At 42.9% G+C, this 23238-nt stretch overlaps 1 long non-coding RNA gene across 1 annotated transcript; it reads left to right on the top strand.

Moving 5' to 3' along the window:
• The first annotated feature begins 1028 nt into the window (after window positions 1-1028).
• On the top strand, window positions 1029-4840 carry LOC308587140. Its single transcript, XR_014008210.1, has 4 exons — window positions 1029-1207; window positions 1842-1963; window positions 3303-3388; window positions 4683-4840. It is a non-coding gene; the product is annotated as an uncharacterized lncRNA (long non-coding RNA).
• The last annotated feature ends 18398 nt before the right edge of the window (window positions 4841-23238 follow it).

The raw sequence follows: 23238 nt of genomic DNA, 5'->3' as shown, positions 1-23238 counted from the left end.
TGCAGCGCAGGCTTCATTATCTTCCCTGACTTTATATTCCCTAACCCTTTCTTCCACAATCTTTCCCAATCCTCAAACATTATGTCATGTCCTACATCTCTTGCCCATCGGAGCCCCATTTGTATCCAGAGCAGAACGCAACCTGCGTCTGCATATCTGCACGCGTGTGGGTCGCGATTCACCGTTTCTGTGCATGCGCGTGACATCACTTTGAGCGTCTGCGCATGCGCGAGCAGCGAAACCCGGAAGTAACGCGTTCCGTTACTTCCGGGTTGCTGTGGAGCGTAACCTGAAAACGCTCAACCTGAAGCGACTTTAACCCAAGGTATGACTGTGTCTTATAATAAGTCACTTACCTTTTTTATATAACATTTTATTAATTTTCCAAAACCAACAAGAACAAGAACAACAATACCAAAACAAAACAAAACAAACTGACTTCCCCCTTTCTTGGTGCCATTATTAATCAACATACTGCATGTCCATTGTTAAATCTGAAAACCATTTGAATGCCCTATTGTCCATTCATAGTCAAATTACAAGTATTTCTAAACCCCTGCTAATGTATTAACCTGTGTACAATGCTTCTGTATATATGCAAGAAACATCTTCCATTCTTCCTTAAACTCGTTGTCATCTCTTCCTTTTCGTTTCATTGTCAATTTTGCCATTTCAGCATATTCCATTAATTTAAGTTGCCAATCTTCTTTAGCTGAGACACCTTATTCTTTCCAATGTTGGGCTAATAGTGTTCGTTCAGCCGTAGTTGCATACATAAATTATGTCCTACCCAAAAGAGGGTTATGTGGGGGAAAACATAGCCTTATACACGGAAAAATACAGTATGTTGGAAGCCACTTGGGCAACCGAGTCACATGGGCGGGGTATAAATAATAATGACAACAGTAGGAGCAACAATATGCGGCCCATCTGACTGGGTTATCCCAGTCACTCTGGGCAGCTTCCAACAAATGAAAAGATGTTCCAACATCAAACATTTAAAACCGGTTGATGTCATAGCATAACTGTCAAAAGATCAAGGCAACAGACTCTTTGATTGGCTGGAGGTTCTATTGATTGACACAAGAGCAGTTAACTGACAGTGGAGAGAAAAATTGGTGGTGATGTCATGTGACTCATGGCTACCTGTGTGGGATTAACTCAGGATAACCGTCAGAAGCTCTGAAGATCCAAACCCTCCTTAGCAGTAGGTCTACCAAGTCACGAAATCGTAATGAGCAGGAGAAACATTCCGGTCTTTTCCGCCTTCCACAGAGAACTGATTGCCTTTCCCTGTTTCCTGAAGGACCCTTCGCAGTATGGACACGATGCAAACAGCATTGATCCCATTCAGCAGCATTTAATAGTTGAAACGAATAGCTTAATTGTGCAGCCGTTTTCAGTGTGCGTTGCATGGCTGGGATATAGGCAGAACTATTACATTTTTATGAACTCGTAAACTCTGGGAGTCCAGGCTGCAGCATAAAGATGCTTCCATTTCCAGTACAGGTTAATAAGTAACTCACACCCTTTTGTCGCTCGTCATTTCGCCCGAAAAGTTTATATTGTAACGCATTTAAATGAAGCGCTTAGTGCTGGTCTGAAGGATTACATCCATGTAGACCAATGGTTAATAGTGAAAAAGAAATCAAACTAAGGTGAGATGATTTTTTAAAAAAAGTTCCTATTGCTAGATCATTCTCTGCACAAAAGCCCCCGGGGATTAGCTTTGTTTGAAGATTATTTGCATTTAAATTGCAAAGATATATTACACTTCATATATTTTATGAATGAGGTTAAAAGCTTAAAGCCATTGCTTACATTTTTCCTTAAATACTAAGGTTACCAAAGTGCTTTGAATTCTGTCTCCGAGGAGATATCGGCCAACGCATTTCTCCTGAAATGACGAAGGGCAAAGAAGAGGCAAATTGTCCCCTCCCTACAATGTGAGATCAGCAATAAGGTGTGGATGGCACTGCCAGGGGTTAAATATATAAATTTTTAGTACTAAAGGTGGTTGAGTTGGTTTTTTTAATGAAATCTGTGGGAACAAAAACCTATGTCACTTGAAGTTGTGATGGTTCAATTGATGTTTGATGCCTAGTGAAAATGGGTTATTCCTTTCCCCCTGCCCCGGTAAATGCTAAATGTGTGAATGTGTGTGTGTGTGGGGGGGGAGAGATTCCCATCAGGATCACAGATGCGATGAGAAGGTTTAAATTGCAGCTCCTCTTATATGCCAAAGTCTTGATGAGAATTGGGTGGGGACCATTAGACAACCATGTTATTGTTGTTTAGTCGTGTCCGACTCTTCGTGACCCCATGGACCAGAGCACGCCAGGCACTCCTGTCTTCCACTGCCTCCCGCAGTTTGGTCAAACTCATGTTAGTAGCTTCGAGAACACTGTCCAACCATCTCATCCTCTGTCGTCCCCTTCTCCTTGTGCCCTCCATCTTTCCCAACATCAGGGTCTTTTCCAGGGAGTCTTCTCATGAGGTGGCCAAAGTATTGGAGCCTCAGCTTCAGGATCTGTCCTTCCAGTGAGCACTCAGGGCTGATTTACTTAAGAATGGATAGGTTTGATCTTCTTGCAGTAAATAAATTCAGTGACAGAATATAGAGCATGACAATACAGCCCAATTTCTCTCCTTCTCCCCATTCTGTCCCAGCTTGAAAATCTTACGTGAACTGCTGTCAAAACTCTAAATTCCAGCCCCTGTTAAGGGGTGATATGATAGCCATGTTCAAATATATAAAAGGATGTCACATAGAGGAGGGAGAAAGGTTGTTTTCTGCTGCTCCAGAGAAGTGGACACGGAGCAATGGATCCAAACTACAAGAAAGAAGATTCCACCTAAACATTAGGAAGAACATTAGGAAGAACTTCCTGACAGTAAGAGCTGTTCGACAGTGGAATTTGCTGCCAAGGAGTGTGGTGGAGTCTCCTTCTTTGGAGGTCTTTAAGCAGAGGCTTGACAACCATATGTCAGGAGTGCTCTGATGGTGTTTCCTGCTTGGCAGGGGGTTGGACTCGATGGCCCTTGTGGTCTCTTCCAACTCTATGATTCTATGATCTGGGAGAAGGCATAGATTCATGTGATTTTCGTGTAGCTCAGGAGCCAACGGATGGATGGCACCATGTCTGTTTCAACAGGTGACAGGCATCAAATGCTGGTGGAGAATTCTTGTGGGAACAGAATGAATTTGGCGCTTTGGGCAAGGAGGGGGCAGGTCTCAATGCAAGAATAATTTGTGGCACCCCTTTTGTCCCTTTGCTTATGTTCCATTCTTTCATCCACAGGGTTATTTAATTCCGGCATGGATTTCTCGGGAAGGAAGTCAAACGCGCTCCCAAAGGCGAAAAGCATTTTGAAATATGGCAAAAAGGTACATGCACCACTTACCTCACTGATGTTGAAGTGAAAGTCTAGTTTATGTTCCATTGTTTCATCAACAGGGTCACTCAATTCTGCCACGGTTTTCTTGGATCACATGCTTTGTGACTTTTATAGCATGTCTTTTCTTGTGGCTGTGCTGTTTAATGTGTTTTTTGTTTTGTTAGTAGTTTTTGTTTAGTTAGTTTCTTTTATAGAAGGTGGTTGTTTTACTGATTTGTTAATCAGCCTGACCCCCTCCTCTGGCAATCTGCACAAAATTTTGCTTGATGGTTGCCATTAATCTGATTTTAATTTGATTTAATTAATTTTATAATGAATGTTTTAGAATGTTGGACTATTTTGATTGTTGTTAGCCGCCCTGAGCCCAGCTTTGGCTGGGGAGGGCGGGATATAAATAAAATTTATTATTATTATTATTATTATTATTATTATTATTATTATTATTATTAATCGTTTTATATCATTTATATTGCAGTAGTGATGTTCCGCCATGTTATTTATTGTATATAAGCAGCTTTGTGACTCGTGAGTGAAAAGTGGCGTAGAAATAGAATAAATAAAATTAATGAAATGAAATTGAGTAGTCTCCACATCAGCTTTCTCCAATTCGCAATGTGTCACAGTCCAGTTCATGGGCGATCGAAGTCCTGGCTGGGGACGTCAGGACCAGGGGGCAAGATGGCAGGGTGGAGGTAGGAACAGGAATCCAGAAGCCAGGAGTCAGAAAGCCAAGAGTCCGAGGGTCAGGAAGCAAGGAGTCACAAAGTCAGGGGTCCAAGGATCAAGAGGCAAGGAGTCACAAAGTCAGGGGTCCAAGAATCAAGAAGCAAGGAGTCAAACGCAGCAAGGCAGGGAATGTGTTGCTGTGGCAAAGAGCCTAAGGGAAAATGCTGACCTTATATCCCTTCCTGGCTCTTGCCACCAGGTGCTGTGAGTTACCAATCGACCTCACTTGTGTAGCCACGCCTTGCCTCTTCAGAACAAACTTAGGAAGGCCCCAGTCCTGCAGAGTCCTCTTGGTCACAGGGCCTGGCTCCTGCACGCACACCTGACACAATGTGACCATGGACCCAAGAAAGGTGGTGACTCCTGTGTTGGAGTGTCAGACCAGGGAGACCAAGGTTCAAGACCCCACTAATGCATGAAAGCTTAAAGGTGTGACCTTGGTTGCTCGCTGTCTCTTAGCCTACCCTAGCTCAGAATTTTCGTGACAATCAAATAAAGACCTTGAGCTCCTTGAAGGAAAAGCGTAATAATAAAAACAATTGTCTTTTCTCTTCCAGGTAGATGATCTTATCATTGAAGGCTTGGGGGTAGCAGCAAGGCCAGATTAAGGTGGCTGGGGGGCCTGATTCAGTACTCCAGAAAGAGTTCCCCCTTCCAGCTTAATCACAAATTTGTGACATTTTGGTTGATCCTATTAAAGGTATCTATAAACTTACTCTGGCTTTCAGGATTTTTCTAATGGACCAACCAAACTTAACTATAATTATTGAGTTCATTCCACCGTTAAAAATAGTTGCATGCCCTTCATTATATGAAGTCATGCTAACTTAACAGCCTAAACCTATACATTCAAAGATTAGGTCCTCTTGCAGTCAGTACTGCTGATCTCAAAGCAAATACGTGCAGGGTGATAGCCGTGCTTTTAAGGAACAGGCACAAAAATAGTTGCATAGAAATGTTTCCCCTTCATTATTCAAAGGTACATTGGCATACAGCTTAATCCTATGCAGCTTATCAATAAATGGAAGCGTTTCTAAAAATGTTACTTATTTTTTTCAGTTCAGTGAAAAAAAGAAGCTAAATCTAGAAATTCTTTGAAATGTTAAAGATAAAGGTGAGGGCATGGGAATGATTAAGCAAAATACCCATCTCTCCCTAAAGTCTCATTTTCATAATAACCGCTTATTATCTGTTCTATTACAAAAATATCCTTGCAGCAGTTTTCCCCCTTCTGTTATAATGAAAGCAATAGATTGCATCTAAAACTTTCCCCCACTTTTAATCTTATTTCATTACAGTTCCTGGCCTTGTAGTTGAGAATAATGTGCTGGGAGGCAACCTAGTATATGCACTAAGGAAGAGAATAAGCTCTTCTCGCTATGTCGTTTAATGCAATAAAGTTTACAATGCAATAGTGTTAGATTTGCATGGGTAGAAATCTGCTAGAATATTTTCCAGGAGTCTAAAAATCTTCTAGAATAGTTTCTAAAAGCAACTAGCTGACTAACGGCATATACAAGTACATTAAGCCCCATTGAATTCAATGGGAATTTCTGTCACGGCCTTAGAGATGGTCTGCATCTCTTGATCTCAGGCCATCAACTAAAATAGGAGTAGCTAACCTGCAGCCGTCCAGATATTTGTGGGCTCCAATCAGCCATAGTTAGCTTAGCCAATGTTCAAGGATGGTGCAAGTTGTAGTATAGTTCAGCAACAACTGGAGGAACAGAGGTTTGCCACCCGTCAAAAATAATGGGTGCAATAATACTGACCTATCTTATTTGTGACAATTGCTGAGAGGATGGGAACCACCAGAAGGCTCTCGGCACTGGACCTCAGTGTCCAGGCTGAAAGATGGGGGTGGAGACGCTCCTTCGGGTATGCTGGGCTGAGGCTGTTTAGGGCTTTAAAGGTCAGCACCAACACTTTGAATTGTGCTTGGAAACATACAGTAAGCTAATGTAAGTCTTTCAGGACTGGTGTTATGTGGTCTCAGTGGCCACTCCCAGTCACCAGTCTAGTGGGGAGCATCTGCACCCCCTGGTCTTTACAACTCACCTCCTTGCTTTTTTGGCTGTGGCTGAATTCGTAGCAAGAGAAGGAATTAAGGTCTCTCTCTTTATCCCCCCCCCCCCCGCTCTCTCTGGCCCTAGGAATGCCATATCAGCCTCTTCAGCGCCAGGCCTCCTGGAAAACAATACTGGTCCAAATGAGTGTAATACAGCTACGTTCATAGCCCATTTCCCTGATTCAAACAGGAGACGTTAAATCTACTCTGCATCCATCTTCGCTAGTACATTATGTAATTAGGATCCTTTTAGCAAAATGATGTTTGTGATGCGTTTGGCAGTCGGAACATCTGAAACTGGGGCTGTGATGCATTCTAGAAAGGGTACAATAACTATATCCCAAAGCCTTTAAAGACATCTCGGCTACGGTATTTGTGCCATAAAATCATTTACACAGAGCCAGACTGCAACAACATTTTTTTTAAAAAATCATGCAAGTGTGTGTGTGTGTTGGTGGTATTGATTTATCGCTGTCACAAACCATCTCACTTGTGGGATTAGAGCCACGTTCTTTTACACCCAGGATCTCGTGAATAAAACCTTCTCCTCTGTATGAGTTTCTGTCCCTGTTGTTGGATGCCTATGAATGATTTCTGCGCCAAACTAGGGCTTCCATTTTGAAGTTGGCCCTATATTTGACTTGACCCTGACCCTCCCTTGTTGCCCCATCACCCCCCACATTTTGCAGCCCGGAGCAAGCTGTTTATGTGGTGGTTCCCTGCACGATTTAGGGGGATCCTCCATAACTCCAACAAGCTCCCAGCTGCTGACATTTGCCCTTCTGTCTGTGGAGGGCAGTGGGGGATATGATGGGATGGAGGAGCTAGTAAGCACATCCTGCTCTTTCTTAAGCAGTTCTTATAGTGTGGGGTTTACAGGTCACTTAATAGCCCTGTGTTAAGAGCAAGTTGGCTGAATCACATTCCACTATTGCGTATTGAGGTCCCCAAGCCACCCCAATAACTCACACATCACACGTAATTTTTGTTTAAGGTTTTTGGCATAATTTTGGCCACAACTTTATTTAAATACATAACTGTGAGTGGTTGCTTAGGCATTGGTTCTGACTATCTGTCCCCCTGCCCAGGGACAGAACTGAATTCCGGATCTCAGGGGAAGCCAGTCAGGGAAAATAATATTGTGGAGAAATGAAGCTGGGCACCAGACCCTCCCCTCTCCCCACATGCTCCCAGAGGCCTTGCATGGCCCAAGCCCGATGCCAGGGACTCGGACGAAAGCATGGCAAGCCCCCGTATTCCTCTAACGGAATTCCCTTGCAGAACCAGCATTGGAGGGGTAGGCCAATTTTTTAACCAATGCCTAACCGCAAACCTTACAAGTTGTGATGATTTGCTACACAGTAGGCAAAAACCAAATGGCTCCAGCCAATCAGCCAAATGGACAAAATTCCTACCAGGCCCCTGCCCCAAAAGCAGGTGACCCCGTGACAGGCATAGCAAAGTCAAGTGCAAAATCCCCATTTCATGGAGGGTGGGCGGGTGATCCGATGCACGCAGCAAAAGAGGACGCCCAAAGCTGTGTGCCCAGTATTTAAAACCTTTGAGCCCAAACCACAAATTGGCAACATCAAAATCTCCCCAGAAACACAAGTTCCCAATCACAACCTGTGGCCATCCAAACAGATCAGCCCAGCAACAGTGCAGTGGCCTGCTAGATCCCACCGCAACCCGTGCTCTCTATTAGTGAGAACACGCTTTATAATAAGAAATTGGAGGCGAAGTAGTAATAATAATAAAAATATTATTTGCAACCTGCCCATCTGGCTCAGTTGCCCCAACTTCTCTGGCCAGCTTCCAGCATATACACAATAAAACATCAAACATTAAAACATCCCTGCCTTCAGATGTCTTCTAAAGGTTGTATAGCTACTTATCTCCTTGACATCTGGTGGGAGGGCATTCCCGCAGGGCGGGCGCCACCACCAAAAAGGCGTTCTGCCTGGTTCCCTATAACCTCACTTCTCGCAGTGAGGGAACTGCCAGAATGCCATTGGAGCTGGATCTCAGTGTCCGGGCTGAACGATGGGGGTGGAGAAGCTCCTTCAGGTATACAGGGCCAAAGCCATTTAGGGCAATCAGCACCAACGCTTTGAATTGTGCTAGGAAACGTACTGGGAGCCAATGTGGATCCTTTAGGGCCAGTGTTGCATGGTCCTGGCGGCTGGTCCCAGGCACCAGTCTAGCTGCTGCATTCTGGATTAGTTGTAGTAATTAGTTGTAATCGGGTGGCACTGTGGGTTAAACCACAGAGCTTAGGGCTTGCTGATCAGAAGGTTGGCGGTTCGAATCCCCGCAATGGGGTGAGCTACCGTTGCCCGGTCCCTGCTCCTGCCAACCTAGCAGTTCAAAAGCACATCAAAGTACAAGTAGATAAATAGGTACCGCTCCGGCAGGAAGGTAAATGGTGTTTCTGTGCGCTGCTCTGGTTCGCCAGAAGCAGCTTAGTCATGCTGGCCACATGACCCAGAAGCTGTACGCCGGCTCCCTTGGCCAATAAAGCGAGATGAGCGTCGCAACCCCAGAGTCAGTCACGACTGGACCTAATGGTCAGGGGTCCCTTTACCTTTAATTAGTTGTAATAGGGTCTATAGCTTATAGTTTAAAGGTGGTTCAGCTAGGGCTGTCCCACCCATGAGGCAAGGTGCAGCAATCGGCAGCAGGATCCACAGAGCCATGAAATCCCAGTGTAGATCTTTATTCTCTGCTTGTTCCTGATGTAGAGCTTCACTCACTCCTTCCCTGGTGGGGGGAGAGGTGCCATTTTGTGGTTTGCCTCAGGCGTCGAAATGCCTTGGGCTGGCCCTGGGTTCAGCAGAGTACCTTGAAACTTGTCCCACCCTTGTTTCTTGTGTTGGAAGGCCCAGTTTTTTTCCTGATTACTGCGCAGCAGGGAGAGTGCAACGTATAGAGCAGACAGAGATATGCAATGTCTTTCCAGAGGTCCCTGCCATGTTCAGACCCTTCATCCACATACACAACTGTCACCAGAATCAGTGCCGGATTTACGTACCAGCTAAACAAGCTATAGCTTAGGGCCCCACTCTCTTGGGGGCCCCAAAAAAATTTAAAGGGAAAAAACCTGGATGTACATTTCCAAAATATAAGATAAAAAACAAATAAAATAAAACCTACATACAATAACAGTGTTTTGTGTTGTGTAGGCTCCTGTGATGTAAGAAATGGACCCCGCCTGCTAGCCCGCTCCCTAAAATATCACTGGTTTGTTCATTTCCAAGAGTCACAATTTGTTGTTGACAAAGGACAGCAGGACATATTAAGGGCCCCATTACCTTCAGTAGCTGAGGGCCTCATCAAACCTAAATCCGGCCCTGATCATAATGGCTATCCATCTACTGCAACTTCTACATCCACACAGTTCAGCTATATGCTCTTCATAAATATTTTTGATAAAAACCAAAACTTCTGACCAATTCTACAGCTGATGGCCACTGATAGCCAAGAAATAGAAGCTTGAGTGTCTAGTAATGTATTCACACAAGTGAAAATCTCAACAACAAAAAGGCCTGATTAGTTTCATAATGAGGCAGAGAAAGATAATTGTACAAACTGAGCGATCTGCTGCAATTAGTTAAAAAAATCTGAAGCAAAAATGTCCGTCTTGCCAGCAAGCACTTGAAAATGATCTCACACACTTGAAAATGAACGCTCATTATTCTCCGAATGAAGTACAGTCGCTATAAAGGGTTGACACACATTCTTGACACTGCTGCAATGAACACGCAGTGCATAAACTGCTGAAATGAAAGGTCACATTCAGAAATGGCATTATTTTATCATGCTTAGATGTCAGAAAAGCTCATGAGACAGGTGCAGTCTGAAGAAGCCAGGAATAATTTATGTGATTTTCAGAGCTGCTAACTAGGATTATGATTACGGATGGCATCAAAATTCAGTATTGGAAGAGAGATTGATGATGAATTTCCCCAGTTCGGAAAATAGGCTTCTCAATAGGAGCGGCAAACCCTCCACCCAGCCCACTATCTCTCTAGCCAGGTTAAGCTGGGGGAAATGAAAGACTGGGAAGAAGATTTTGTGAAGAGATTGGCCAGACTTAGCCTTCTTTTATTTTTTAGATTTCTTATAGAATTCTCAGAAACCCTCTGAGCAATTTCTAAGCACTACCGGATGAAGCTCTGCAACTCCAAGCTAATTGCAAGGCAATCCTAGAAAAGTTTTTCTATCAGGAATTCAACGGCCAGTTTGCTTTTATTGTAATATCTAAACCCTGAGAAATGTTCACACTTTATTTTTATTTTTTAAAAATATTTTTATTAAGTAATTTCAACATAACAAATTATCAAACCATATAATCACATAATTCCCCCCCTTTTTTTCTACCCCCCACCACAGACTTCCTTCCTCTCTCTGATTTCTCTTCACATATTATTCTCTGCATGTTATAAAATCATACATATCCTTGCTTTGTCTGTCTATCATGTTATCAACCAATAAATGTGTGTATGTTTATTCAAAACCTGCCAAGGAGTCCAGTTCATTTTGTTGTCTTTTTAGATAATTTGTAAAAAGTTCCCATTCTTCCTTAAAGTCACAGTTGTCCTTGTCCCACAGTCTGTATGTCAATTTAGCCAGTTCTGTATAACTCATCAATTTTTCTTGCCACTGTTCTTTCGTTGGGATTTCCTCATTCTTCCATCCTTGTGCTATCAAGACTCTTTCTGCTGTTGTAGCATTCATAAATAAATTCTTTGTTTTTCTTGGCAGGTCTTGTCCTACAATCCCTAACAAAAATGCTTCTGGTTTTTTTACAAATGTCATTTTAAAATTCATTGTATATCATTTCCCAATTTTTTAAAAAACTTCTCTACATTCCCACATATGATAAAAAGTCCCTTCTTTTTCTTTACATTTCCAACATATGTTTCACACTTCTTTACGGCCAAGCCTTACGCCAGTAACTCCTGACTCGTGGTACTGGAGAATTGGAAACAGCAGCAAAATGCACTGAACTTCCCTTGTTTGTCCCATGTCTGGAATAGAAATCAGTCCAATGAGTACGATCAGTATTTGTTGCTGTCAGGCTGCGAAATTTTACATCATTGACTACATCCCCTCCATTTGTACTGTGTTTCCTTTGAATTGAAATGAATGGGGTGGAATAACATCATGATATGCAGTTGTGTCTATTTTGTAACTCACATAATTTTGCTGCTGTGAACAGGACAAATATTGTAGTTCTCAGCGGAAGGTGAACCGCAGCAGAATGGAAACAGCGGTACCTCTGACAAATACAGAGTGGAAAGGAAAACATTGCCCTCTTACATTTCTACTCCTGGTTTCACCATTATTATTATTATTATTATTATTATTATTATTATTATTATTATTATTATTATCAATATACCGCCCTACACCCGGGGGTCTCAGGGCAGTTCACAGAACAAAATCAAGATATAAAACCACAAAATACATAAACATAATAAAATAGATTAAGTCCAGTGCCATCTAATGACTGGGCTATACACTGACACTACACATAGGGGCTGTGAGGGAACAGTATGAGAAACTAATTAATAGATCTGTAAATGGCACTAAATTGCCACACTTAAAACCTGTTTTCCTAAGGCAAATATTATGAATTTTTTTGGTTTATTGCTTAATAATATAAGGATAATGGAACTCATAAAATATGCATTTCAGCTTAAGTCAGTCATAGAAATCTTTACATCTTCCATTGTGATTTCTTTTTCCTAAGACACATAGCAGTATTAAACTCAAAATGAAGGTATATTAGTGCATAAGTCCTAAAATGACAAAACAGATAGGACTTGAATGTTCTGTTTCTTCCTGAGGGAAAGAGCCCTTGAACTCTGGAGCCCTGCTGTTTACCAGCATGATGCAAGGCTAATTTCAAAGAGATTTTGGTGTGAATGATACACTTACAGTGGTACCTCTGGATATGAACTGGATCCGTTCCGGAGCCCCGTTCGCATCCTGAAGTAAACGCAACATGTGTCTGAGCGTGCGTAGGTCGCGTTTTGACGCTTCTGCGCATGCACGTGACATCATTTTGAGCGTCTGCGCATGCACAAGCGGCGAAACCCGGAAGTAACGTAAGGATTTTAGTGGGATTTAAATACCAACCGTATAAGGTCCGTATAGTTAAAGCTATTGTTTTCCCAGTAGTGATGTATGGAAGTGAGAGCTGGACCATAAAGAAGGCTGATCGCCGAAGAATTGATGCTTTTGTTGAGAGTCCATGGACGGTAAGAAGATCAAACCTATCCATTCTTCAGGAAATCAGCCCTGAGTGCTCACTGGAAGGACAGATCCTGAAGCTGAGGCTCCAATACTTTGGCCACCTCATGAGAAGAGAAGACTCCCTGGAAAAGACCTTGATGCTGGGAAAGATGGAGTGCACAAGGAGAAGGGGACGACAGAAGACGAGATGGTTGGACAGTGTTCTCAAAGCTACCAGCATGAATTTGACCAAACTGCGGGAGGCAGTGGAAGACAGGAGTGCCTGGCGTTTTCTGGTCCATGGGGTCATGAAGAGTCGGACACAACTAAACGACTAAACGACAACAACAACAAATACCAACCGATAGATTCAGGATAGCATCCACATCTATTTTCAGCAGGAAATAATACTAATAAAACCATTCACGAACCATTTCTGGAAGTATATGAACTAAACAACAATTGGGGAGAGGCGACGGCAGACTTCTGGGAACAATGGCTCTTCTTTTAGTGAAATTACATTGTGCACAAACTTTGAGCACTGGCCTACTTTGATTTTTCTTGAAGTCTGCTGCTTGTAAGTTCCTATATTATTTGCTATTTCCAATACTCGTGTTTGCCTGTTGACTATAAACCACTGAGTAATTCCGATAGAGGACCAATTTAGCACTCTTGTCTGTGTTCAATTACATCCAATTTCTTCCAAAAGTTCTCCAGTAGCTGAGCTGAAAAGCTCTCTAACATAATAACTGCAAAACACTTCACCTATCCAGATTAAAAATGAACACTGAAATATTTCTGTTAAATGAATAGTACTTCATTGTATGTGGGGGAGACGTAACAATTGGTAGTAATTAGAATCTAATTTGTTTAAAGCATAACTGAATAGAAATAATTTTACTGAGCTAAATTGCATATGCTTAATTGGATACCATGAAAACAGCTCGCAGAGATCTCTTGTCAGCTGCATTGTGTGTCTCTCTATGTTCTTAACTGAAGTTTTTAAAGTTATCCTCAGTGTTCAGGGTGGATAAGAGCAGCTAAAATAGGATAAAGACAGCAGAATGGAATACCTTCTGAAAATACAAGATGAGAATATAGTAGACCAATTTATGACCTTATACTGGCCAGGACTAGATTATTTTTGAAGTAGGTCTCACTTATTGGACCCAGGCAAAGACTGATGTTGAAAAGCATGCTTCTAATATCATCAGCCTACAGAACTCTGGCTGAATTTTTTGGATTGCATATTTTAAGAGACTGCAACCCCCCCCCCAACCCGGAATCTGTCCCCAAATCTACTGGTTTTAGGAATGTGCAAAATTCCTCTGGGAATGTCCCTAGTCTTTAGGTTTACCTTGAAATTCTTCAGCTGTTTATAACCAGAGTAGGAGCCTCCACATTTTCTCTGAATTTTGATTTATGCAGGACCTAGTGCCAAGTCAATCTCCTAACTATTTTGTTGCATGCCACCCCAATCTCTGAGCAGTGCGAGATTCCAGAGGTCCAGCCAATTACCTGGGGTTTCCGTTCCCTTTGGAAATAAGGCACAGCGGAGACTGTGGTGTCTTTGTGATATATGGTTGACACACACATATATAACCTGAGCCTACATTGGAGGGGCTTACATCACTGACACCCCAAGAAGTTCTTGCTTCTCCCCAGCCATGGCTCTGACTCACTGCTTGCTGCCTTTTTACAGCCTGAAACATCACTGCAAAAAAACCATCCTACACCCTGCACCCTGCTTCAGAAAAGTCCCTTTTTGTCTCTACAACCAAAGCAGGCACTGTAACTCTCATACGGTTTGACTTCACTTCCAAAGGCCCACCTCTCTATTGTCTCCCGAGACAGACAGATGCCAACAAAAGATGATAAAGCTGTTAAAGACCTCCAAAATAATAATAAAACTATAAAAAAGAAAAACAATTCCATATATAACAAGACCAAAAATGCAATTCTCTATATGGAAACAAGACAGTTGTACCTCGTTTTGAGTCTGCCCTGTTTAGGGTCCATTTTGTTGAACGTCCGTGGCCAACCCAGAAGTACCAGAACTGGTTACTTCCGGGTTTGCCGCACATGCAGGAGCGCTAAATCGTGCTTTGCGCATGCGCAGAGTAGTGCTGTGTCGAGCGTCCCGGAGGCAAAAGGAGATACAACTGTACAAAACTCTTTGCTTTACATATTGTTGTAACCTACCATTGACTCTTAAGGCAAAGGATGGGTAATAAATTTTAATAAATAAATGAGAATACGGGAATGATTGTTGGAAACAATTAATAAATAAGCATAGCTGATGTGTATGTGGGTTTCTGAGAGTTTTGTAGTTCCTATCGGATTAGTATTTGCATGGATAGCAAGGTTTGGGGATAACTGCTCGGCATATAAAAAGGAGCCAATCAGTTAGTACATGAATTGTAGGGAAAGAAATTGTTGAAAAATTGGAACCCCAAACTCATTGCTCTCTCTGCAAAAAGAGCAAGGAAGTGATAGAGATGGCACTGGTAGTTGCTAGTTCTTCCATCTGGCATCATTACCAAAGTAGCAAGCAAGGGGCAAAGAATCCAGCCCTGGCAGTGTTATGAAATGTGAACATATGGCAGGACCAATATGTAGCTCATATTCATGCTTAGCTCTGCTATCTTCGAGAAATAGTTACCAGAGTTTTGTTTTCCCCCAGTAAAGTGGCGCCCGGCATATTGGTATTCTCCCACAGCCTGGAAATAAAACAAAACCCACACAAAAAGAGCTTCTACAATTAGACCTCAGGGAATAATGCAGATAGAAAGTTAAACAAAGCAAAGCAAAACTTGTACATAACAGCAAACAGTTTAGGATTAAGGCAGGGGCCAGCAAACTTTTTCAGTAGGAGGCCGGTCTACTGTCCCTCAGACCTTGTGGGGGGCCGGACAATATTTTGAAAAGGAAAGAAAAAAGAACAAATTCCTATGCCCCACAAATAACCCAGAGATGCATTTTATATAAAAGGACACATTCTGCTCATGTAAAAACACGCTGATTCCCAGACCACCCGCAGGCCAGATTTAGAAGGCGATTGGGCCAGATCCAGCCCCCGGGCTTTAGTTTGCCTACCCATGGAGTAAGCATGGTTCAGCAAAGTTTTTCAGCAGGGGGCCGGTCCACTGTCCGCCAGACCCTGTGGGGGCCGGACTATATTTTGAAGAAGAAAAATGAATGAATTCCTATGCCCCACAAATCACCCAGAGATGCATTTTATATAAAAGCACACATCCTACTCATGTAAAAACACTAGGCAGGCCCCACAGATAACCCGGAGATGCATTTTAAATAAAAGGACACATTCTACTCATGTAAAACACACTGATTCCTAGACCGTCCTGGGCTGGATTTAGAAGGTGATTGGGCCGGATCCGGCCCTAGGGCCTTAGTTTGCCTACCCATGGAGTAAGGGAACACCCACCCACCCTGCTCTGGAGGGTAGGACTTGAACCAATGTCTTCAAGTTACACGAAAGGAGATTCTAACACTTAACATCAGGAAAAATTTTCTGACAGTAAGGGCCCTCCCATCAGGTGTCAAGGAGATGGTAGACTTTCCTTCCTTGGAGGTTTTTAAGCAGAGGTATTGTATTGTACGAGAATCCTGCATTGTAGAGGGATAGAATAGATGACCCTGGAGATCCCTTCCAGCTCTGCAATTCTATGATTCTACACACACAAACCACATATTTGACATGATATGTACGAAAAGCCTCTTCACACTGGCTTCATCAAGAGAAGCCATTCCTCATGACTTTCTCTTACGTCCCTTCAGTAATGTCTGTTGAATCAATGCCACGGCATACTGCAATTTTATGTTAAGGGAAAGGAAAAGGCTCAAAACTTCCTCCTTTTAGTAAGACGTTGGTAGTTTTGTTTTGTTTTTTCACAAGATTAATTGATTATATTTGGCTCCAGCCTCCTCTCTAATTTAGTCTGCAGAAATAGTTCGTGTTATTAGAAACAGGCTAATTGGCAGATTGTTTGAGCTAGCACCACATATGTATCATCTTATTTCAAATTAGATATTTCCCCCCTGCAGATAATGATTATTTGCTGAAAAACAGCAAACCCCCCCCCCAACCTCCAGGTTTCTGGCTGATGAATAAATTCGTAATGAAGCACATTAACTCATTAGGAGAGTAATTGTGAAAGCTTATGTGCATCTGAGAACAGTGGTCTAGATAATTGCAGTATATGGTACCTGCAGAGTATTTCTTAAGTGCCTTACCTGCATCCCATGCTACCTGCTGCCTGTGTTTTTCAGAAGACACAGGTATGTGATCTGCTGTTCTACAATCTATGGAAAATGTATTTGGGTAAAGGCAGAATCACAGTTTGAGGACGGGACCATGCCTTGAATTGCTCCTTTCCTAATTGCATCTTTTTCTCAGAAACTGAGAGATGTGAATCACCCTGAACAAATACGCTTACTTCAGAGTTTGGAATAACCTTTCTTTCAGATACGAGTTTGGTCAGATCGCAACGTTCTCAGCTATGGTACAAAATTGAGCACCATTTCTTGCACTTGGCTTCTCTAGCTCAGAAAGAAACGATCTTATGAGATTCTGCCCACTCACTATAACCCCAAGGTGGCTGTTTTGTAGATGGACACACAAAAGTTCTTTACTCTTGTTGAAATGCTTGTTGATTGGTGTTAGAGAAGGGCAATGTCTGCTCTCTCTCTCACACCCACCCACCCCAGAAATGAGTCAAGTCATTTCCTGTAATTGGAACAAAAAATCACAGAAAATGGCTTAACCAACCAATTGAAATTAGTTAATCCTGTAAATGTCTCCCTTCCACTAACCAACTGACTCAGGCTCCTTTTATCTTACCACTTATTAGACTGCTGCATACACACTAAACATTTAAAGAATTTTCATATATATATATATATATATATATATATATATGCAGGTTTTGGTGTTTTCGGGTATCTTCCCGTGTAAGAGTTGGGGTGTCTAGGCGACGTTTCGACGAGGTCTCACTCGTCATCTTCAGGCTGGTGCTTTCGGCTTCTTGTTACTAGAACAGAGCAGGATCTCAGTGTTTGAGTTCCTATAAATACTGTTGAGGGGGTGTGGTGTATAGCCTCCAACGTTCTGGGCAGAGAGGAAGTTCCCAGGTTATTGTGCCTTTTCTTCTTTTGTTCATTAATTACTTGAGGGATATCTTGAGTGATTTCTTGAGTGATATTCTGAGTACCACTTAGGAGGGTCATTAGGTGTGGATTAGTTGCTAAAGCTTTCGTGTCTTGACCTCTTGAGCTTGTGAAGAGTTTTTTTGAGTTTTTCTGAGAAGAGTTTTTCTGAGAAGATGGCTGTACTGCACTTAGTTGTGCTCTGGCTTGGCTTCGTGTATAGGGGCGAGCTGTGGTTTTGTGCCCTGTGCCAGCCAGATCTGTGTAGGGATTGCAGGGGGGTGCAGCATCCGGAGGTGCCACTATGGTTTGGCTACTGGATGGTATCTGTAATTGATCTGTGGAGAGGGTCTGGGTTTGGGTCTGGTGTGGTTGATTGGAGATGGCGTTCTGTGTGCCTCTGGTTCTGGTGTCGGTTTTTGTGGGGAGGGCTAATTTCCAGATGTCTGGCAGGCGGGACGTGTCGTCACGCTTGTTCATGTTGTGAGGGTGTTTCTCTATCTCGATGGCTTCCATGATTATTCTCTTGTGGTGATGTTCCATGTTAAAGAGCAATTTGGAATCTGCAAAATTAATTTCGTGTCCTGTTTCTTTCATGTGTTGGTATATAATATATATACATATATATATATATGCTTTCGTAGATTTTCACGGGTACAGGAATGCAGGTTTTGGTGTCTTCGGGTGTCTTCCCGTGTAAGAGTTGGGGTGTCTAGGCGACGTTTCGACGAGGTCCCACTCGTCATCTTCAGGCTGGTGCCTTCGGCTTCTTGTTACTGGAACAGAGCAGGATCTCAGTGTTTGAGTTCCTATAAATACTGTTGAGGGGGTGTGGTGTATAGCCTCCAACGTTCTGGGCAGAGAGGAAGTTCCCAGGTTAGTGTGTCTTTTCTTCTTTTGTTCATTAATTACTTGAGGGATATCTTGAGTGATTTCTTGAGTGATATTCTGAGTACCACTTAGGAGGGTCATTAGGTGTGGATTAGTTGCTAAAGCTTTCGTGTCTTGACCTCTTGACCTTGTGAAGAGTTTTTTCTGAGAAGATGGCTGTACTGCACTTAGTTGTGCTCTGGCTTGGCTTCGTGTATAGGGGCGAGCTGTGGTTTTGTGCCCTGTGCCAGCCAGATCTGTGTAGGGATTGCAGGGGGGTGCAGCATCCGGAGGTGCCACTATGGTTTGGCTACTGGATGGTGTCTGTAATTTATCTGTGGAGAGGGTCTGGGTTTGGGTCTGGTGTGGTTGATTGGAGATGGCGTTCTGTGTGCCTCTGGTTCTGGTGTCGGTTTTTGTGGGGAGGGCTATTTTCCAGATGTCTGGCAGGCGGGACGTATCGTCACGCTTGTTCATGTTGTGAGGGTGTTTCTCTATCTCGATGGCTTCCATGATTATTCTCTTGTGGTTTCCCCACGGAAAACATCATATGCGGAGTCGAAGCTAGCCTAACCAAAATCAACCCAGATGAAGCCAATAAAATCAGACTTGAAGTCACCAACATCCTCTGCTCCAGCAAACCACCCAGAAGCAATTTACACAAAGAAGAACAGAAAGCACTCACCAACCTGAGGAAAGACAACAACATAATCATTCTCCCAGCAGACAAAGGTAATGCCACTGTTGTGATGAACACATCGGACTACCAAGCAAAACTATCAAATCTACTCCAAGACCCTACCTACCAACCTATAAAAACAGATCCCACCACCTATCTGGAAAAAACCACCAAATCCAAAATAAAAGCCTCTCCTATCAGTGAAGAAATCCAGCTAAGAATCATCCCCAGAGAAAAATCATCCAGATGCCCCAAACTCTACGGTCTCCCCAAGATACACAAAGAAGGAACACCACTCAGACCAATAGTCAGCTCCATAGGCTCACCTCTACAAAATCTCGCTAAATTTCTCGCTAAGCAACTTCAGCCCTATGCAGAATCTATCGCTTCACACGTTACAAACTCCTTCCAGTTCATAGAAACAATAAAGAAGCAAAACCTACATCCCGACGACCTACTTGTGAGCTTCGATGTTGTATCTCTCTTCACACAAGTGCCCATTAATGAAGCCTTGACAGCCATTCAAAACAAATACAATCCCCCCGAATACATCCTGGACCTGACCAACCACTGCCTAACCAACACGTACTTCATCCACAATGGACAAAGATACAAACAGATAGAAGGAGCACCTATGGGATCACCCCTCTCACCGGTCATCGCAAATCTGTACATGGAACACTTTGAAACCAATGCTTTAGACAAGTCAGAACACAAACCCAAACTTTGGCTCAGGTATGTTGACGACACCTTTGTAATTTGGCCACACGGGAAGAAAAAACTAGATAGCTTCCTCACACATCTCAACAGCCTACACCCCAAAATACAATTCACTATGGAAATAGAAGCCAACAACCAACTTCCCTTCCTTGACGTCCTAATCTACAAAAAACCTGATGGCTCCCTAGGACACACTATCTACCGGAAAAAAACACACACCAACCGCTACTTACATGCACAATCACACCACCACCCTGCACAAATAAACTCCGTAGCCAAGACTCTCATCTCCAGAACCAAACGCCTGGCTGACAAAGACCACTTGACAACTGAGTTACAGAATCTTTCAAATGTGTTAATCGCCAACGGATACCAGCAAAACAGGGTTACGAAGCTAATCCAAAAAGAAACACCCCCCAAAAAGCAAGACACAGAAGAAAACAATGGCATGGCCCTCCTTCCTTATATCAAGGGCACTACAGATAAAATTAGCAAAATCCTCCATAAACACAATATCAAAACAGCCTTTTGCACCAACCAAAAAATAGCCAATATCCTCAGAAACCCCAAAGATAAAATCCAGTTAGAAAACCAAGGGGTCTATGAAATACCCTGCAAAGTCTGCCCAGCCACGTACATTGGACAAACAAACAGACGAATAAATGCACGTATCGCAGAACACAAGAATGCCGTCAAAAAAGAAGAAAAAACTTCCTCTCTTTACCAACACATGAAAGAAACAGGACACGAAATTAATTTTTCAGATTCCAAATTGCTCTTTAACATGGAACACCACCACAAGAGAATAATCATGGAAGCCATCGAGATAGAGAAACACCCTCACAACATGAACAAGCGTGACGATACGTCCCGCCTGCCAGACATCTGGAAAATAGCCCTCCCCACAAAAACCGACACCAGAACCAGAGGCACACAGAACGCCATCTCCAATCAACCACACCAGACCCAAACCCAGACCCTCTCCACAGATAAATTACAGACACCATCCAGTAGCCAAACCATAGTGGCACCTCCGGATGCTGCACCCCCCTGCAATCCCTACACAGATCTGGCTGGCACAGGGCACAAAACCACAGCTCGCCCCTATACACGAAGCCAAGCCAGAGCACAACTAAGTGCAGTACAGCCATCTTCTCAGAAAAAACTCTTCACAAGGTCAAGAGGTCAAGACACGAAAGCTTTAACAACTAATCCACACCTAATGACCCTCCTAAGTGGTACTCAGAATATCACTCAAGAAATCACTCAAGATATCCCTCAAGTAATTAATGAACAAAAGAAGAAAAGACACACTAACCTGGGAACTTCCTCTCTGCCCAGAACGTTGGAGGCTATACACCACACCCCCTCAACAGTATTTATAGGAACTCAAACACTGAGATCCTGCTCTGTTCCAGTAACAAGAAGCCGAAGGCACCAGCCTGAAGATGACGAGTGGGACCTCGTCGAAACGTCGCCTAGACACCCCAACTCTTACACGGGAAGACACCCGAAGACACCAAAACCTGCATATATATATATATATATATATATATATATATATATATATATATTCTGGGAACTGTAGTTCAAGGGTGCTGGGAGTTCTAGTTCTGGGGAGGTTCATTCACCTGGCGCTTTCATTTCATATCTTTAGACACCAGGTGAAACTCTTTCTTTATAACCAGGCCTTTGGCTGGTCAACAATCTGAGGCCTTTTAAACATGAAGGAGGTTGCTCGTTTTTGTTTTAGTACGCATTTTGGGTTCCCATTTTGTAAACTACCCTGTCATCTTCAGATGAAGGGCAGAACGCAAATCAAATCAATGAATAAATATGCAACAGTTCCCATGATTCTTTGGGGTACATTTGTGTGGGGATTGATTTTAATATATGGCGTGAAGGGCAATAAAGAGGCTGCCATTTTGAAAATTACTGTGGATATGGGTTGGGGGCCACCCTGAAAAAGACCCTTTGGGCTCCACCAGCTATGCACAGATAAAAGATTATGCCAGAAATGGAGAGATCATGATTATACCTACAGCCACTGCTTCCTCAGCATGTCAGATATTCATGCGTACACAGGAGCATCTGCCCAGAAACTAATGCACAAAGATTATGATATGTGTGTGTTTTAGTGTCTATGTTTATCTGTGAGCCATCCTCACCTCTTTCTCAGCCCTGTGAACACTGAATCTAGACTGGCCCAATTGAATCAAATCATGAAAGGTGACATCTATTAAAAGTCTGGGAAACTTTAATCAGTAATGCTGTTTGGAGTCCCCTAAATACTGAACAGTACACGTCTTGCTTGGTACCTCGGGTTAAGTACTTAATTCGTTCCAGAGGTCCGTTCTTAACATGAAACTGTTCTTAACTTGAAGCACCACTTTAGCTAATGGGGCCTCCTGCTGCCGTTGCGCCACCGCCACACAATTTCTGTTCTCATCCTGAAGCAGAGTTCTTAACCCGAGGTACTATTTCTGGGTTAGCGGGGTCTGTAACCTGAAGCGTATGTAACCTGAAGCGTCTGTAGCCCGAGGTACCTCTGTAGCCATAGAAAAATCTAGTGGCGCAGCACGAAAACTGTTAGCACATATGCAAAGCTAATCAGGATGCGGTATGGTTTCCAGTTGGTTGGGCAAAGATTTATGCACCACAGGGGGTTGGACTAGATGACCCCCTGGGGACCTCTTGCACCTTTGCCATGATACGCTTCTGTTTGCTTGTTCTTTGCATTTATCAGTCACCAGCTAGCCTAGTCCTCTGGGCGATGCACAGGGTAAACAGTCAAGTAACACAAGGCGCAGTAATCACGTAATTTCTACTATGGACTTGGCTATACAGCTGCAAATAATACGTTTTAAGTGTGTTTAAAGTGCAGTATACAGTGTGACACGAGCTGGCAATGATGAGCCTTACGGAAAATTCAATGTATTTTTAAAAAATGCTTTTTAAAGTATTTTCAGAACGGTTTTTATATGCGTGTAGATTCCACCCAGGAGCCTTTTCCCACCCTAGCCGGAGGCATTGACATGCTGTGATCAGGGCTGGACTTAGGTTTGATTATCTTTCTTCCTCATTATGAAACTAATCAGCCCATTTTGTTGTTCAGATTTTCACTTGTGCGAATACATTACTAAACACTCGAGCTTCTATTTCTTGGCTATCAGTGACCATCAGCTGTAGAACTGGTCAGAAGTTTTGGTTTTTATCAAAAATATTTATGAAGAGCATATAGCTGAACTGTGTGAATGTAGAAGTTGCAGTAGATGGATAGCCATTATGATCAGGGCCGGATTTAGGTTTGATGAGGCCCTCAGTTACTGAAGGTAATGGGGCCCTTAATATGTCCTGCTGTCCTTTGTCA

Source organism: Podarcis bocagei, assembly GCF_964188305.1.
Source record: "Podarcis bocagei genome assembly, chromosome: 5".
NCBI lineage: Eukaryota > Metazoa > Chordata > Lepidosauria > Squamata > Lacertidae > Podarcis > Podarcis bocagei.
Note: the sequence above shows the minus strand (reverse complement) of the source record. Positions and strands in the feature narration are given on the sequence as shown.